The 5667-nt window shown below is 35.6% G+C and overlaps 1 long non-coding RNA gene across 1 annotated transcript; it reads right to left on the bottom strand.

The window, feature by feature from the left end:
* Positions 1-1235: 1235 nt before the first annotated feature.
* Positions 1236-4092, bottom strand: LOC136064935 (uncharacterized). The gene is made up of 3 exons (XR_010626588.1): positions 4019-4092; positions 3010-3240; positions 1236-1300 (listed from the first exon to the last, which is right to left on the bottom strand). It is a non-coding gene; the product is annotated as an uncharacterized LOC136064935 (long non-coding RNA).
* Between the last annotated feature and the right edge of the window lie 1575 nt (positions 4093-5667).

The raw sequence follows: 5667 nt of genomic DNA, 5'->3' as shown, positions 1-5667 counted from the left end.
GTTACAATCAATTTTGTAGCAAAACTTAGTTAGACCTCTTATTTGGAATTTGAACATTTGAACCCAAAACGAAGCCAAGTGAATTAAAATTTTTTTATTTTTTGGGAGAAACCAGTAAATTAAGAATCTAGATCCATCAATTCTAGATTAGTCATGTTATTATATATTTGCAAAGTCGACACTCAAAATTAGGGAAAATATTGGACAACGATGACAAATATTTCCCATTACGGTAGTCAAGGTTAGCAGGTTATCATCTTTGTTGGTTCAAACTTTTTGATGATACTTTCCTTGACATATCAGCGTCACAGGATTATAACAAGAAAGAACACTACACCAAGTGGTAACCATACAAAGAACTCTGAGCAAAGGCATTGAACCTACGAGAGGTCACGACTCATGATTACAATGTGTTTTCATCTTATACCACGATGTAGATTCCAATAGGCATTTGAAATTTTTCTATAAAATATATGCACATGAAAATTTACTAACACGGAGAAGGGAAAAGAAGAGAAATGAGGGGAAAGTTGTATATTCTTCTGTTTGGTTTAAGGGGAGAAGAAAATCGCCAATTTTGGACAAAAAAAAAAAAAAAAAAAAAAATGAGAAGGAATTTTGGACTTATTTGGAGAGAAGTAATGGAATAAAAATGAGTGAACCCCACATACTTAGTGGTTTGCTTTAATGGAATTTTGGACTTTTTTATGCTACGGAGGATGAGGTTAAATATGCTTTATGGTCTCTTAAAGCCTTTAAAGTATCGGGACCGGATGGGCTACATGCAAGATTTTTTCAAAAATTCTGGTTGATTGTAGGCAAGTCTGTTACTGAGGAAGTAAAGAAGGTTTTTATTGAGAGGAGAGTTCCACAATACTTAAATAGCACCCATATTGCTCTTATACCTATGATTCAAGGCTCGGAAACCCTAGGAAATTATAGACCTATAAGCTTGTGTAACACAGGATACAAGATTGTAACCAAGATCATTGTTGCTAGGTTGAGACATCATTTGGATAAGTTAATCTCTCCTCTTCAAACAGCTTCTGTTCCGGGTAGGAAGGGAGTTGATAATGCCATAATAGCTCAAGAAGTCATTCATACGCTAAGTAGGAAAAGAGGGAGAGTTGGGTATATGGCATTGAAGATTGATTTGGAGAAGGTGTATGATAAGCTAGAATGGAGCTTCATAAGGGAAACTTTTATTAGAGTTAACCTTCCTTCGAATCTCATTGACATCATATAATCAAACGACATTGGGATGCTTGATTAACTTCATTGTTGCTATTTCCCGCCTGATCTGTAACATTATGGAAAAAAAAATCACAAATGGTGTATAATATACTGTTAAATATAAATATTATTATTATTATTATTAACGTGATGTGTTATACCATGTTGTGTATGCTAAAGTGGATGCGGAAGAGAAAGTATAGAATAGGAACACTGAGAACACGAGGGTTACGTGGTTCAGTCTTGACGGCTTACATCTATGGAGGAATCCCTTAAGGGCTACATCTTTATTATATAAGAGTGTAGTACAAAACCTGTGTTACAATGAACCCTAACATGAGTATATGTAGGCGACTAAACCCTAAACTACTAGTACAAGTAGGACTGGGCTTGGGCCCATTACATTAGGCTAATATATTTAATATATATCTCTAACACCCTCCGTCAAACTCAAGGCGGAAGCTCGATGAAGGCTTGAGGTTGGATAAGTATAAGAAGATCACTTGGAGATACCTTGAAGAATGCCTTTAAAGAAACTAAAATGAAGAATATGCCAATTGACCAATTTTGGAGTCTCAAATGAGGAAACGGAGTCCAAAATTAGAATCTACGCGAAAAACTAAGCAAGATAGACCTTTTTGAAAATTTTGACTTTGGTCAAAGGTCAACACAAAAGTCAAAGTCAACGGTCAATGCTCACGGGTCAGATTCGGGTGGTCTGGGTCGGGTCGGTTTGGGTCAACGGTCAGCTAGGTGACGTGGTGCTGACGAGGCGACATTGCTGACGTGTCTAGCGACGTGGCTGATGACGTGTTTAGGGCTGACGTGGCTTTGTTTGCTGACGTCATGGATGACAGCATCACAGATTCGGTGTGTGGGTATTCACCGACGCATGAAGGACAAGCCAGAATCCCAGGCGGCGCGTGATACAACGATTGAAAGCAAAATTTCTTCCGTAGGCTAATCGGTGGTCTACATGACCGATAGGACGGCGCGTGTGGCCAATGGATGAGCTACAAAAGAGGAAATCGTGGCGGCACGTGGGAATGTTTCCAAAAGTCTAGGAGTGCGTGTAGGCGCGTGCTCGGGCTTCTGGTTACCGGAGTGCTGTGTTTTCTATACAAGAGGCCGAGGAGCATGTTTGTATAGTTAGTTTCTCAAAAGGAAGGCTTGTTTTGCATAAATCTGAGATTGAAGCTACGGTTTTGCTTGAGTTTGTGGATCTTGGACACATCAGTTACACAACAACGATGATTTCGTGGGAGCTGTGCGATGCAGCGAGTCCTGATCTGAAAGCAAGCATGGGCACTATTGTGAATCTGTGCTACGCATGCATTAATCTTCTTTATTGTGTAGAGATGTTTGTGTGATGCCAAAAAGGAAGTTTGGCTCTGATACCATGTTAAACATAAATATTATTATTATTATTAACGTGATGTGTTATACCATGTAGTGTATGCTAGAGTGGATGCGGAAGAGGAAGTATAAAATAGGAACACTGAGAACACGAGAGTTACGTGGTTCAGCCTTGACGGCCTACATCCACGGAGGAATCCCTTAAGGGCTACATCTTTATTGTATAAGAGTGTAGTACAAAACTTGTGTTACAATGAAGTCTAACATAAGTATATATAGGCGACTAAACCCTAGACTACTAGTACAAGTAGGACTGAACTTGGGCCTATTGCATTGGGCTAATATATTTAATATATATCCCTAACATATACATACATGCATACATAAATAAGAAAGCAATTAAAAAATGAATGAGGGTGCCTGTTCAGCCATCTTGTGTTTGAGAACCTTCTCTTTGTCAAGGATCTTAAGAGCCACAGGTTCTCCAGTTTCAGAATTTCTGGCAAATTTCACTTTGGCAAATGTCCCCTCGCCAATTGTTCTTCCAACCTCATATTTGCCTACCCTCTTCTTCACTTTTGATTGACTCATTCTCCTCCTTAATTCTACTGTTCTCAACTACTGTTCTTTGAGGTAGCTACTTCAATAAATCTTCCTCAAAACACAGTGAGTTCTATGAATCAAAATCATCACTTTTTTTAATAATGATTATAGAGTTGTTATTATTATAATTTTTGCATGTCACTGACATTATCTCCTATAGATCAAGATATCCAAAACAAAAAGCCAACAAAAAAAGAAGAAGCAAGATTCATTATCTCCTATAGGAACCTCAAATCTTTTTTGCCCAAAAGAACCAAGATCACAAAAAACAAACCTTTTTTCCTCTTCTTTTTCTCAGTTTTTAAGAGTAACAAGTGCAAGAGCAAACCAATAATGTTTGATTTCTTATAACGTGAGAATACTACTAAGACACGAAATGGGACAAGACAAGACAAGAGAGAAACTAATCACCTTCTTCCGTATAACAACCGGAAATTCAGTACAAATCCGAACTAAAAAAAAGAAGCAAAAGACGCCCAATATAAAAACAAGAAAAACCCAGCAGAGCACACCACCAACTAGTCTTGAAAATATGGCAGAACCCTCAAACCGTAAGAAAAACAGTCCCAAAAAAAAAAAAAAAAATTGAAAGCAAAACAGGGAGGTTGTTGAGCTTGTGAAGAGTTGTAAAGGGCACTAGATAAGAGATCAGAAAACTCAGAATAAACCCACAAACAAAAACAAAAACAATTTGGGGTGCAAGAAGCTTAAAAGAATTCAAAGAACCAAATCAGACACATACTTATTAAAAGCAGAAGGATGATGATGACACAATAATATAATATAATATATATATATATATATGAGAGAGAAAAAGAGGATACACTTGTTGTTTTAGAGATAAGAAGAAAGGAAAATGGCAAAGGCTCTTGGGTCTGGGTGAATACTGAAAAAGCTTCCAAAAAAAAAAAAAAAAAAAAAAAGAGTTTGCTTTCAAAGTCAGTGTGTATAATAAATTATGAATGACAGATTTTGATCATTTCTGGTACTGTGTGTATCTGTATCACTACTAACAAACAAAACCAACGCGGTTACAATTAAAAAAAAAAAATCTCATATTTTAGCTGTGAATCTTGTGATGGAGAATTAAAAGTGGAATAAATTAATCTAATGACAATTTGTTGGGGGTATTGGTACATGTAATTTTATATTTCTACAAAGGTATTATAGAGGGTGTATGACAAGCACAATTAGTTTTGGGATCTCTATCTAGTTAGTGTGTATAATAATAATTAGCGTTTTACACACATGAAAAGTAGTGTTTTGAAAGTTTTGAACAAAATGTTTCATTTTTTATCTTATTGTTCGGCATGTGTAACAATAATTAACATCCTACATATATTGAAAATAGTCTTTTGAATCTTTTGACCAAAATATTCTATTCTTTGTTCTTGAGAGATAACTCAAAAATCCTAAATGCAAATATGCTAGTAGAGTGGTGGACTAAATGTCTATAACTCAAAATTCCCATATGATATATGTTAATAGTGCGGTGGACTAATTGTCTAAATTAGGAGAACGAGAGTTGACACGTACCCAAATTTACATGTACTTAAAAATGTTAAAATTCAATCAAGAATTAAGTAAGTTAGACACAAACAAAATGTTATTTTGGGCATAAAGATAGCATTACTCAAATTAAGAGCTCTTAATTTACGTTTAAGTCTCATATACCAAATAAACCTACTTACCTACCATTCAAATAACCCAGTTAAGTCCATATTCATTTATGTTTAAACTTTGTTATTTCCCGTTAAAGAAACACGTATTAATTTTTACACTAACTCCAACTTCGTGGCTTGGTTGTACTGTACGGAATTTAAAGATGTGAAAATTGGTGCACATCTGTATCTGTTTCTGTTTCTGTTTCTGCATATGCAGGAAGAGAATCTGGACCAAGATTACCAAAAAAATAAAAAATAAAAGAATCTGGACCACGTGTTTTATGTTGTGGTTTTTCTTTTTCTTTAAACGTACAAAATTTCTACACACCAGTTCAAGTCTACTCAGCACGCCTACTCTTAACCCGTTAACGGCAACAACAGTAACATCATCTCTCTCTCTGTCTCTCTCTCTCTCTCTACTTGCACATTCTATTAGAGCATCTCCAACAGCTATTGTAAAGCTAAATTTGGACCACCAAATGTTACTGTACACACTCCAACAGCTTCTCCAAACGCACAGCTACTCTAAATTTATTTTTCAAGGTGCTACAGTAATTCTCTTAATTTAGAAAACATTGTAGCAACTCTACTCCCTTATTTTATCTTAAAAAAATACCCGGCTGAATAAAAAAAAAAATTCTTTCTCTTTTCTCCTGTGTTCTTTGTTCATCTGTGTCTCTCTCTCCAACGGTAAAACACAATCAAAACACACACAATCTAAAATCAGAATAGAAACAACAGATCAAGAACAAGAAAAAATACAAATTTAATTAGAACAACAAATCTAAAATCAAAACAAAAACAACAAATC

The sequence above is a fragment of the Quercus suber genome, unplaced genomic scaffold (genome assembly GCF_002906115.3).
Source record: "Quercus suber isolate HL8 unplaced genomic scaffold, Cork oak 2.0 scaffold_801, whole genome shotgun sequence".
NCBI lineage: Eukaryota > Viridiplantae > Streptophyta > Magnoliopsida > Fagales > Fagaceae > Quercus > Quercus suber.
This window is presented reverse-complemented; position numbering and strand designations above follow the sequence as displayed.